This window comes from Microtus oregoni, unplaced genomic scaffold, assembly GCF_018167655.1.
Source record: "Microtus oregoni isolate MIOR12 unplaced genomic scaffold, Mior012 000003F_ref0000135, whole genome shotgun sequence".
Lineage (NCBI taxonomy): Eukaryota > Metazoa > Chordata > Mammalia > Rodentia > Cricetidae > Microtus > Microtus oregoni.
In genome coordinates, this window is record NW_024543062.1 from 50,244,728 (window position 1) to 50,257,316 (window position 12,589).

General features: G+C 46.6%; 1 protein-coding gene across 4 annotated transcripts in view; it reads left to right on the forward strand.

Annotated features, from left to right (window-relative positions):
- Nucleotides 1-12,589, forward strand: part of CUNH2orf76 (chromosome unknown C2orf76 homolog) — a 61,437-nt gene that overhangs the window by 9,787 nt on the left and 39,061 nt on the right. The window contains exon 2 of one of the 4 annotated variants that reach the window (XM_041648505.1): nucleotides 10,351-10,430. The exons of the other annotated variants lie outside the window; for them this stretch is intronic. The gene's annotated coding sequence lies outside the window, so the exon portion shown is untranslated. The remainder of the gene's footprint in view (nucleotides 1-10,350; nucleotides 10,431-12,589) is intronic. 4 annotated transcript variants of the gene reach the window in all.

The window sequence follows — 12,589 nt, forward strand, 5'->3', positions numbered from 1 at the left end:
TGTGTGTGTGTGTATGAGTACATGTGTCTGTGGGTGTGCCTGTGCCTATATATATGTGTGTGTGTGTGTGTGTGTATAAGCCAGAGGACAGACTCGGGTGTTGTTTCTTAGGCCATTTTTACTTTTTTGAGACATTGTCTCTCACCACCCTGGACCTTACCTATAGACTGGCCAGCAAGCTCCAGCAATCTGCCTGTTCCACCTCCTGAGCTCTGTAAGTGTAAGGATACAGCATCACACCTGGCCTTTTCACATGGGTTCTGGAATCGAACTCATGTCCTCATGCTTGTAAGGACTGAGCCGTTGATTTAGTTTTGTGTCTTATTGCAGTGCTAGAATACTTTGGGAAAAACAACTGGTGGAGAAAAGGTTTGTTTTAGATCACAGTTCCAGGTCACAGCGCATCACTGTGGGGAAGTCAAGGTGGCAGGAACTTGAAACAGCCAGAAACAAAGTCGAGAACCAAAAACAGCGAGCTAAGGCATGCATGCTAGTGTCCAGCTTACCTTCTCCACTCTGAGATACAGGATCCCTACTAGGGAATGGTGTCACCCACAGTTGAGATACAGGATCCCTACTAGGGAATGGTGTCACCCACAGTGGAATGGTCTTCCTGCTTCAGTGAACATAATCAAGATAATCCCCCAGACCAACCCAGTGTTGGCAATCCTTCAATGAGGCTGTCTTCCCAGGTGGCTCTAGATTGTGAGGAGTTGACAGAGCTAACAGACAGCCGTCTCAGCAGTCCCACACCCCCTCTCAGACAGTCTGTTGTACCATAGGTGTTCTCAGACTCCCTGTATGTTGACGTTCTGATCGCCCTTCTTCCATACACGTGTCTGTGTCATAGCTGTAGAACTCGAAGTTTAGGTAATCCAAGCTTTTATAATAGGACTCTAAGCAACCACCCCCCGAGGGAGATCTGCCTTTGTCTTAACAGACAGTAACCAGACCTGCGTGCTATGCTGCTAGGAGACCCTGTCTGCCTTGCTGAGCGCCGGAAGCTACAGATCCCTGAAAGATGGCTGAAGGCAGCAGCAGCCACCACCTCTACTCTAAAATTAACCCATTTCTATTATTTATATTTTACCATGAGGCTAGTGGTTTGTTACCATTCTTGCTTCTTGGGCAGCTACGTGGGAATCTCTCTGACTCTGCCTACTCTTTCTCTATATCTCTGTGTGGATTTTCTGCCTGGCTTTGCTCTGCTAAGCCATTGGCTAAAACCGTGTTATTCATTAACCAGTGGTAATAAAACTTATTCACAGCTTACAGAGGGGAGTCCCACATCCCTGGAGCTCGTGTGCCAGCCGAGTCAAAGCAAGTCAGTGAGGTCTAGTTCAGTGAGAGACCCTGACTCATGAACACGGTGGAGAGTGATTGAGGAAGACACCCGAATAACCTTGTAGACACATAGACAGATGGACAAACAGACACATGAGGAAGAGAGAGACAGAGAGACATAAGAGAGACAGAAATAGTCTTTCCCTCCAGTCTGGAAAACTCAGCTGCCTTGGATCATTTCCGAAGTCTCACATGTCTCTAGCACAGAAAACAAGTGATTGTTTTGCACATTTGCCCAAGATGAAGGGAAGGTCGTGGCCAAGGCAAGTCTGTGGAGCTGTAGGTGTTGATTCCAGCAGGTCATAGATTTGAGAGTGAGCAGCAATCTGTGCTTATTTCCTTGTTTGGCGTTGGTGATGACCCATCCTCAGCTGCCGAGGCACATGTAACAAGCGTCAGCAGCATGGGGGACGTGGGGGAGCTGTTAGGTTCACTCTGGGTTATTTTGATCCTACCATGTTTCTTAAATACTGACAGCTGGAAGGTTTTATTTTTTTTAAACTCATCTAAAAGTGATCCAAACTTTAAAAGCATTCTTTTATTTTAGATTTATTGTGTGTGGGTTTGTGCATGTGAGTGTCAACGCCCGTAGAATTCCGAGGAGGGCGTTGGATTCCTGGAAGCTAGAGTTGTAAGCTGTCCAGTGTGAGTGTTGGAATCAGAACTCAGTTCTCTGCAAGGGCAATGTACTCTTACCTTGCAAGCCATCTGTGGTGATTTCAGTAAGAAGGGCCCCCATAGGCTTATGTATTTGAATGTTTAGTCACCATTTGACACTATTTGAGAAAATCACAGTGCAACCTGGTTGGAGGAGGTGTGGCCTAGTGGAGGAAGTGTATCAAAAGCTCATGCCAGGCCCAATCAATCTCTTTCTCTCCCCCCTTCCCTGTTCCTCACCTTCTCACTCTCCTTCCTCTTCCTCCTTCTTCCTCACTCTCTCTTTTTCTTCCCCCTCCCCCTATTTCCCTCACTCATCTCCCTCCACCCTCCCTCTCCCTCCTCTCTCTCTTCCCCTCACCTTCCCTCCTTCTCTGTCTCTTGGCTTACCGATCAGGATGTAGCTCTTAGCTACTTCTCCAGCACTACACCTGCCTGCCGCCACGCCCCCTGCTGCCACGCCCCCATGCTTTCTGCCGCCACGCCCCCTGCCGCCACGCCCCCTGCCGCCACGCCTCCCGACCCCCCCCCCCCCCCATGCTCTCTGCTGCCGTGCTCCCGCTGTCATGCCTTCTGCCATATGGCCATGGACGGCCACACCCCTGGAGCTATAAGCCGGCCCCCAATTAAATGCTTTCCTTTATAAGAGTTTTCGTGGTCACAATGTCTCTTCACAGCAATAGAATAGTGACTAAGACACCATCTTCTCAGCTACACTCATTCTTGAATTAATGTTAGAAGTGTTTTTCTTAAAAGTTTTGTCTGTAAAATATCACAGCAGTCTTTCTAGAATAATGGTGCCTTGGTTTGTAGTATGTAAGCAAACCAAAGGAAAGGCAGGAAGTTTTCAGATGGTCATTTGATTGTCACATGGTCCTAGTTTTTAAGTCCTTAGTTTTATATTATCAATTATTATTATTGGCTTTAGATTCTGTTTTAATGTGTGTGTGTGTGTGTGTGTGTGTGGAAGGGCACACGTACCGTAGTGTGTGTGAAGGTCAGAGCACACCTTGGAGGAGTTAGCTCTCTACCTCTACTGTGTGGGGCTTAGGGATTAAACTCAAGTCCTCCTGTTTTGTGTGGAAGTCACTTTTCCATCTCTCTCTCTCTCCAGTCTAGTTTTTCATATTTTCTACATGGTCATCTTGTGTTAGTTTTGTTACTCTTAGTTAATTTTTTTTTGGTTTGTTTTATTTATTCTCTGACAATTTAACACACATATTCAGTGTGTCTTGATGCTCCCTCATGGCTGACACATACCCCTCCCACCTTTTCACAGTTTAGAAAATGTTACAACTATTGTTTACATTCTACAGAAACAAGATATAATAATCTAAACAGAATGCTAAGGTTAAAAAAACAACTCCAATGGAGGATCTGGAAAGAGTTGGAGGAGGGCAGACCATAGCAAAATATTATATATATATAAAATATCTAATTACAAAGCCAGGCAGTGGTGGCCCACACCTTTAATCCCAGCACTTGGGAGGCAGAGGCAAGTGGATCTCTGTGAGTTGGAGGCTGGTCTGGTCTACAGAGTGAGTTCCAGGACAGGCTCCAAAACTAAACTCTTAATTAATTTTTTGTCATGACCAAAATACCCAAGAAAACAAGTTCAAAGATGAAGGTTTATTGTGACTCACAGTTTCAGAGGACCTCACTCAGAGGGTGCAGCAGAGAGAGGGCTCAGTCCATTCATACAGGGAGGGTAGAGGGCTCAATCCATTCATACAGGGAGAGAGGGCTCAGTCCATTCATACAGAGAGGGTAGAAGGCTCAGTCCATTCATACAGAGAGGGTAGAAGGCTCAGTCCATTCATACAGAGAGGGTAGAAGGCTCAGTCCATTTATACAGAGAGGGTAGAAGGCTCAGTCCATTCATACTGGGAGGGAGGGCTCAGTACATTCATACAGGGAGGGTAGAGGGCTCAGTCCATTCATATGGGAGGGTGCAGCAGAGAGAGGGCTCTGTCCATTCATACAGGGAGGGTGCAGCAGAGAACTCAGTCCATCATGGCAAGGAGGATTTAGCTGAGTGGCTTATGTCCCGTGGGACAGCAAGTGGAGGAAAGGGGACTTAGAAAGAGGCCAAGGCAAACAACCTCAACAAACAAGCTCCCAGTAATCTACTTCTTCCTACCAGGCCTCGCCTCCCACTTTTCCCTGCCTCCCACTGTGCATTGTCCCCTGAGTTCATCTAATCCTTTCCTCAGGTCAGATCCTGTGATGTAATGGCCTCCTCACATGTCTCCTAGACATGCTCAGGTGTGTCGCTATCCTCCTGGGTGTTCTTAATATACTAGCAGCTGACATTACCCATCTGGCAGCTGCGATGACTCAGCCTGAAGCCCTTGCTGTGCAAGCCTGACAACGTGAGCTCCATCCTTGAAACCCATCCCATGGTTGTCTTCTGGTCCTGACTTGTGCAGTGTGGCATGACCCCCGACATGCGTGCACTAACGATTAAAGAAAACGAGAAGCCATCGCAGAATTGCACCTACAAGGCAAATTCATTTTCAGAGAAAACAGCCAGTAAGATACCTTATAGGGAAAAGTACTTGCTGCTAAGCCTGGTGACCTTAATTCCAACCCTGAGTCATGGTTAGGAGAGAATGGACTCATGCAGGCCGTTCCCCAACCTCTACCCACCCCCAAAATAAATAAAATTCAAAAACTTAAAATAGTAAACTTTTATACTTATAATACTGATCTCTAAATATAGAGGAAGCTAAGCACTTATGGTAATATGGAAATGATTTGTTTGTTTGTAGCTAAACCATCCTTCTTGGGAAGCTGTACGTTCCCCTACAGTTATGACCTTTAAAGCAAATGGAAATTCCAAGTTTTGTAATTCTCAATTTAATGGTGTAAATGTAACTCTAAAATGATTCAGGGTTTAAAATAATTCCATCCAAGTACCTGTTCAAATTCCAGTCATACCCAAAATCAGACGTATAGACAAAAGGAATAGAATAGAGGACCCAGAAGTAAATCCACGTAGCTACAGCCACTTAATTCTGACAGAGGCGTTAGAAACATGCATTGGCTAAAGACGGCCTTGTCAACAAACTGGACAAGCTGGATCTCACAGGAAAGACAGTAAAACCAAACACGCAGCTCTCAACCTTGCACAGACCTCCATGTAAGACCTGAAACTTAGAGAATGCTAGAGGAAAACACCGTGAGATATGAGCAGGGGCTTGGGAGATGGTCGGTGAAGAGCATGTGCCCCTCTCACAGAGGACCGGAGTTCAGTTCCCGGCACCTATGTCTGGCAACTCATAAAGACCTATAACTCCAGTTCCAGGGATCTGATGCCTCTGACCTCCTCTACATTGCACTTCAAAAAAATATACAGGTGTAGGCATCTGATCATCCTAAGAATTGTCAGGTAAGATGAAGTAAATTTTTAGTACAGCAGAGGAAATGTCAAAGGCTACAGAATTGAAAGAAAAACCATTTTTACCAACATCAGACAGGAGACTGATATGTAGAATATACAAATGACTAGAAAAAGTACCAGAAAAAGGAAATCACCTGGTTAATAAATGTCCTAAAAAGCTGAAAAGATAGTGCTCAAAAGAATAGACACATGTAACCAATTTGAAAAGACTAACCAACATCCTTAGCCACTGGGGAAAGTAGATTAAAGCCACACTAATACTCTGTCTCAGGGGCATGGAGATAGCTCAGCAGGTCAAGGCACTTGCTGCCAAGCCTGAAGACAACGTAGAAAAGCTGAGATTCCAACTCTCTTTAGTCACAGTGCTTACTAAGAAGATAGCTGGCCTAGCTGGGAGGGCGTGGGGAAAAGACAGCCATTACTCACTCCCAGTGCCAGTGCAAACTGGTGCAGCCACCACGGCAATCAGTACGGAGGTTTCTCAACTAAACACAGCAATCATCCAGCTATCGTAGACTTGAATGCACATGGGAAAGACTCTAGGTCATGGTTCTCAACCTTCCTGATTCTGAGACCCTTTAATACAGCTCCTCATGTTGGACCTCCAACATAATCTCAATCAATCTCTCTCTCTCTCTCTCTCTCTCTCTCTCTCTCTCTCTCTCTCTCTGTGTGTGTGTGTGTGTGTATGTGTGTGTGTCTGCCAGCCTTGTGTGTGTGTTTGCAGATCAAACACAACCATGAATATCACTCCTCAGGTACCTTCCCCTTTTTTGAGACAGAATCCCTTAATAGCCTAAGTAGGCCAGGCCATCTCTCCCTTGAGCTTCTAAGGATATGCCTGTCTCCACCTACCATATTGCCACTGGAGTTATAGACATGTACCACTGTACTGGCTCTTCTTTCCTCCTTCCCTCCTTCCTCCCTCGCTCCCTCCTTTCTTCCCTTCCCTCCTCCCTCCCTCCCTCCCTCCCTTCCTCCCTTCCTTCCTTTAAGAATCACTTTTAGGTGACTCATTAGTTTTTAAAAACTACATTTATTTATTTATTTATTTATTAGATGTATATGTGCATATGCCATAGCACAGGTGCGGAGGTCCAAGGACAACTTGAGGGGATTGGTTCTCTTCTTTCACTGTGTGAAGGTCAGTGGCTTTGGCAGTGGACCTTGAGCTGTCTCCCCAGCCCCAACTATTTTTTCCTTAATTTAAAAGTTATCTCTGTATGTATGTGGTGGGACACATTGGAGGTCAGAAGGCAACTTGCAAGAGTTAGTTTTTCCTTCCACGGTATGGGATCATGGACTCAGACTGAGGTGGTCACGCTCAATGGTAAGGGCATTTACTTGCTAAATCTCCTCACTGGCCCCTGTGCTGGCTTTTTATGTAGATTCTAGTTGTCCAAATGCAGGTTCTCATGCTGAGGATTCAAGCAAGCACGTTGCCAACTGAACCATCTCCCTGTCCCCATCTTTTACTTTTTAGTTTTGTTTTTAATTTTTAAAAAGTGTTATTGTGTACAAGGGTCATAAATGTGTCACAGCGTGCATATAGAGGCCCATAGAATAACTTAGTAGAATTGGGCTCCCCCTTTTGGTTTGGAGACAGAGTTTCCTGGCTGCCCTGGACAATTTTCCCCTTTTATCTTCACTTGGGTTCTGGGATTGAACTTGGATCTTCAGGCTTTCCTAACAAGCGCCATTAACTGACAGAACCATGTCGCTGCGACCTATCTTTTGCTTGTGTAAGACCTCCAGATGTAGATCTGAATCACTGCGTGTTCATAAGCGTTAGAGGGCCATGTATACCTTACAGAGCCGACAGGTATGGTGGGCAAATTTCCACACACATGGCCAATGTCATCATCTGTGAATTCAACGTTAACAGACATGCATGACAAAACAGGACAGTTTATGTCTTTATCAACTGTCAAAATTTCCAGGACCAGAAGTTCCTAGGAAACTGACCCTGTGTTTGTCTTAGCAGGGATTCCTGAGTTGTAACTCAGTGTTGATAACCAACTTCATAGACACAAACTACGTTAACAGCCAAAATCAACTCTAGTTACATGTTTTCTTTGAGCTGATAGAGATCCATCAGTATAAAGCCCACACCCAGTGTGATGTGGACATGTGTGTTCTGCATGTTTGAGGGATGTCAGCCTCTGATGTTTCACATGTACATACCACTGCCCCCTCCAGGAGAGAAGGATCCAGCCTTGCTGGGCTCCTAGCTGTTCAGCTGGGAACTCTGCCCACGGAGAGGCTCCGGCTTGAGAAACTGCGAAGTCCTGGGTGTTGTGGCAGCCTGTCGCTACTTTCCTAGTTCCTGAATGTGTGTCACTCAGAGGACTGGAGTCTGGAAGCCTCCTGACTTTGATGACACTTAACCCCTAAGCATGCTGAAGCCCGGGCCAGTGGGGCCCTCGATTCTGCAGTGATGTGGCTGCCAGGGAACCGGGTGCTCCAGCAGACACCCACCTGAACAGGTTTTGTAGATGGGAGGTTTAAAGACCTTCCTAAGCCCCGGGCACTCTCACTTTTCAAAGCCCTGCCCAAGCCTGTATTAAGGTGTGCCCAACCTAGGTTCAGCTGAACTGCCTGTGATACAGAGATATTGAGTTGCTGTTGAATAGTACTTTTTTTTTTTTTTGATTTTTCAAGACAGGGTTTCTCCGTAGCTTTTGGTTCCTGTCCTGGAACTAGCTCTTATAGACCAGGCTGGCCTCGAACTCACAGAGATCCACCTGCCTCTGCCTCCCGAGTGCTGGGATTAAAGGCGTGTGCCACTACCGCCCGGCTTGAATATTACTTTTGTAGATATTTAAATATTAATTTTGCTTTTAAAATTTGTTATTGTTGGGAAACAATAAGATTTTCTTTACATCTCCTTCCTTCTTTCCTTTCCTCCTCGCTCCATCTCCTTCTTCTCCTCCCTTCCTCTCCTCCTTTATCTCCCTCTTGCCTCCCTTCTCTTCTCTCACCCATCTTTCCTTCCCTTTTGTACACCCTTCCTTCACCCCTCCCTCCCTTCTTAACTCCTTCCCTCTTCCTTCCCTCTATGATGACTTTTGGGGTGCTGGGGTCCAGCCTCATGTGTGCCAGGCAGGCACTGTACCGCTCCCAGCTTGTGCACTTCTCCTGTAGCCCTCCTGCGTTGTTGCAGGATGCCTGCTAGTGTGTCTTGGGGAATGCAGGTTGTCCTCAGCGCCGCTCTTCCACCAGCAAGCATTCCTGACTCTCTGATGCACCTCAGGTAGCCCAAGTTGCCAGATCCAGAAGAAACCGAGCATGTAGTATATTTTCCTGTGAGCAGTGTATTCTCCTTCAATGGGAGAGAGCTCCAGAGCTCAGCCTGAGGGAGGAGGCACTCAGATCGAAGCTGGCCCACCTTGGGAGTCTCTGACCTGCTTCCTGAAGCTCCCATTGTTGGAGGATAAAGGGAGTGACAGTGGGAGGGTGTAGCACAAGCTGGGTGACTGTATGGGAAGCCAGGAGCTGTCTTTGTAGCTGGAAGGATGCAGGGAAAGTGGATTGTGATGGTGAGGGCTCAGGCTGGGCCGAGTATGCGAGGCTTTCAGTGCTGTGCAGATGATTTAGACTCTTTCCAGGCATGTGACCTGATTCTACTTTGTTTTGGTTTTGTTTTGTTTTTCGAGACAGGTTTCTTTGTAGATTTAGAGCCTGTCCTGGAACTCACTCTTGTAGACCAGGCTGGCCTTGAAATCACTGACATCCTTCTGCCTCCCGGAGTGCTGAGATTAAAGGCGTGTGCCACCACCGTCCGTTGTGGCTTGATTCTGGTGTACTAACCACTGAATGCTATTTGGATTTATTTGCCGTGGCTCAGTATGTTACTGGAATATAACCATATGGTGCTGGGAATTGAGCCCAGGGGCCCCCTTTATTCTGAGCATTTACTCTGCCACTGAGCCCCATCTCTTTTTGAAGATCCTACCACCTTTTGAAGGTCCTACCACCCCTCCATACCACTACATGAGTGCCCAACCCATGTCTGAACCATGCCAATCTAGATACATGACTGTCACTCTTAGTTCACTGTTTCTTTGTATGTGTGATGTGTGTATGATGTATGTATATGTGTGAGTGAAGCTGCATACATGAAACAGTGTGCATGTGGAGCTTAGAAGACAGCTTCGGGGGTTGGTTCTCATCTTCCACATTTTGCTTATTATTTTACTTTTGTTTTTAAAGATTTGCTCATATGTATGTGTATGTGAGTGCCACATGTGTACAGGTGCCCAGGTAGGACAGAAGTTACTGGATCCTGTGAAGCTGGAGTGACCAGTGTTTGTGAGCCATCTGATGTGGGTTTTAGGAACTCTGGTCTTTTGGAAAGAAGTGTCGAAAGTGCTCCTAACTGCTGAGCCATCTCTCCAGCCCCCATTGCTTCATTATTTCTAATCTATGCGCCTGTATCTGTGTCAGTGTAGGGGTTTGTGTACATCAGCAGTTCTCAACCTGAGGGTCATGAGGACTTTTGGGGGTTAAAGGACCCTCTCACAGGGGTCACCTAAGACCATAGGAAGAAGATTATATTATGATTCATGACAGTAGCAACATTGTAGTTATGAAGTAGCAACAAAATAACTTTACAGCACGAGGAACTGTGGTAAAGAGTCACAGCATTAGGGAGGCTGAGAACCACTGCTGCACACGAATGCAGACACCCATGGAAGCCAGCAGAGGGTGCTGGATCCCCTGGAGCTGGAATTGCAGGTGGTTGTGGGCTTCCTAACATGGGTGTTGGGAATGGAACCCAGGTCCTCTGGAAGAGCAGTGAGTTCCTAACTGCTGGAGCATCTCTCCAGCCCCCACCCCACCTTGTTATTGATGCAGAGGTCCATGCTGTCCCATCTCTGTATGCCAGGCCAGCTGACTTGCAAGCGTCTAGGATTCTCATGGCTCTAGTTTCCGTGTCTTCACAGAAGCCCCGGAATTGTAGATGCTCCCTACCAAGCGTGGCTCTATATGTGTTCTGAGGAGCTAAAGTTCTCACACTTGAACAGTAAGTATTTTACCCCCTGACCAGTCTCCTAGACTGTCTTCTTTATTGTTTGGGAGTTTGATGAAGAAACCAGGCCATGCCTCCAGTAAACCCCCTTAGCGTCTGACCTTGGCTGCTACCTCTGTGTCACTGATCCTGCCTCTCTCAGTAAATACGCTGGAAGCTCTGGGCTTGATGCATTCATTAGATTGGCTGGTGCATTTAGGTGCTGACAGCCAATAGCTGCTGTGGTGTCTCTAAGGTCTCTACTGGGCTCTTCCCTGATGGTTTTGGTGCTGTGTTGTTCAGTGCGGTCCCTCCATTCATCATGGCAGCAGGCTTGTCTGAATGTCTTACTTAGGGAAGAGACACCAAGACCGCAGCAACTCTTGTGAAGGAAAGACATTTAATTGGGCTGGCTTACATTTTTAGGGATTTAGTCCATTATCATGGTGGGACATGGCAGCGGGCAGGCAGACTTGGTGCTGGAGAAGTAGCTGGGTGTCTTACATCTTGACCTGCAGGCAATAGGAAATGATCTCAGTGTCACACTGAGCAAAGCTTGAACAAGAGACCTCAAGGCCCGCCCCCACAGTGACGTACTTCCTCCAGCAAGGCCACTCCTTCTAATAATGCCATTCCCTATGGGTCATTTTCTTTCAAACCACCACACTGAATGATGAGTTTTAGAAACTTTTTTGAGATAGTTGTAGTTCTCCATGAAATCATAAGAAATAATGCAGATAAGAGTTGTTATACCTCTAACCCCTGTGTCCCCCTGGTGGTGGGCCTGGCTTGAATATAGTCTCTTTTCATGGCTAGACAACTGCTGTTGGCACAGTCCATGGTTTCAGTTCATATTTCACTGTTTTACATCCCCTGTGTGTGTGTCTAGGCATGTCTATGTGTTCATATGTTTATTTTATGCAGTTTGAACACATGTGCAGATATATATGACTAACATCACGATCCAGAACCAGAATATGTGGTTGGACAGGTAGCTCAGATGTTGTTAAGAGCATTGGCTGTTCTTCTAGAGATCCAGAGGTACCAGCAATCACGTGGTGGTTCACAATCATCTATAATGAGATCTGGTGCCTTCTTCTGCAGTGTAGGCATACATGCAGGCAGAACACTGCATACATAATAAATCTAAAGAAAGAAAGAGAAGCAGAGCATGGGCTGGAGGGACAGCATGTTGGGTAAAGGGGCTTGCTGTACAAACTGAGTTCAGTCCACATTGTGCAAAGAGAGAATTACCCCCACCAGTTGTCCTCTGACCTCCACATGGGTACCATGGCACAGTGCACCACCTGAATGTGCACCCACAATAGACAGACAGATAGATGAGAGAGAGACGGGGGGGGGGGGGGGATAAATAAATGTAGTCAGAATGAAAACCTGGGCTGGAGAGATGGGCAGTCAGAAGCACATGCCTTGTAAACAGAGGACATGAGTGTGGGGTTAAACAGCTGCAGTTGGTGCTGTAGTCAGAGACAGGTGGGCCCCCAGCAGCTACTGGCCAGCTGATGTGGCCATCAGTAAGATTCCAGGCCAGTGAGAACCAGCGTATCGGACAAAAGTAGAAGGCCTCTGTCTTATTCAGAATCTTCTGCTGTGAAGACACCACAACCACTGAAGCTCTTATGAAGGAAAGCATTTAACTGGGGCTGGCATACAGTTCAGAGGTTCAGTCCATTGTCATCACTGCAGAAAGCAAGACAGCATGCAGGCAGACATGGTGTGGAGAAGTAGCTTGAGAATTCTACATTTAGATCCTCAGGCAGCAGGAAGAGAGACACTGGGCCTCTTTTGAGCATTTGAAACCCCAAAGCCTATCCCTAATGACACACTTCCTCCAACAAGGCCACACCTCCCCCAGCAAGTCCACACCTCCTAATAGTGCCACTCCCTAAAGACCAAACATTCAAATATGTGAGCCTATGGGGGCCATTGCTATTTAAATCACCACAGTATCAAAGGAACAACACATGAGATTGTCTTGTGACCTCCACTCATACATACAACATACATGCGCCTGTGCACTCACACATACATGAACACAAAGAAGACACTCAGGGCTGGGTGGGGAGCAGCTCAGGAGAAAAGTGCTGACGGAGGATATGCCAAGCTCTGAGACTATGCCCCAGCATGCAAAGGAGATTTAGAATATTTGATCA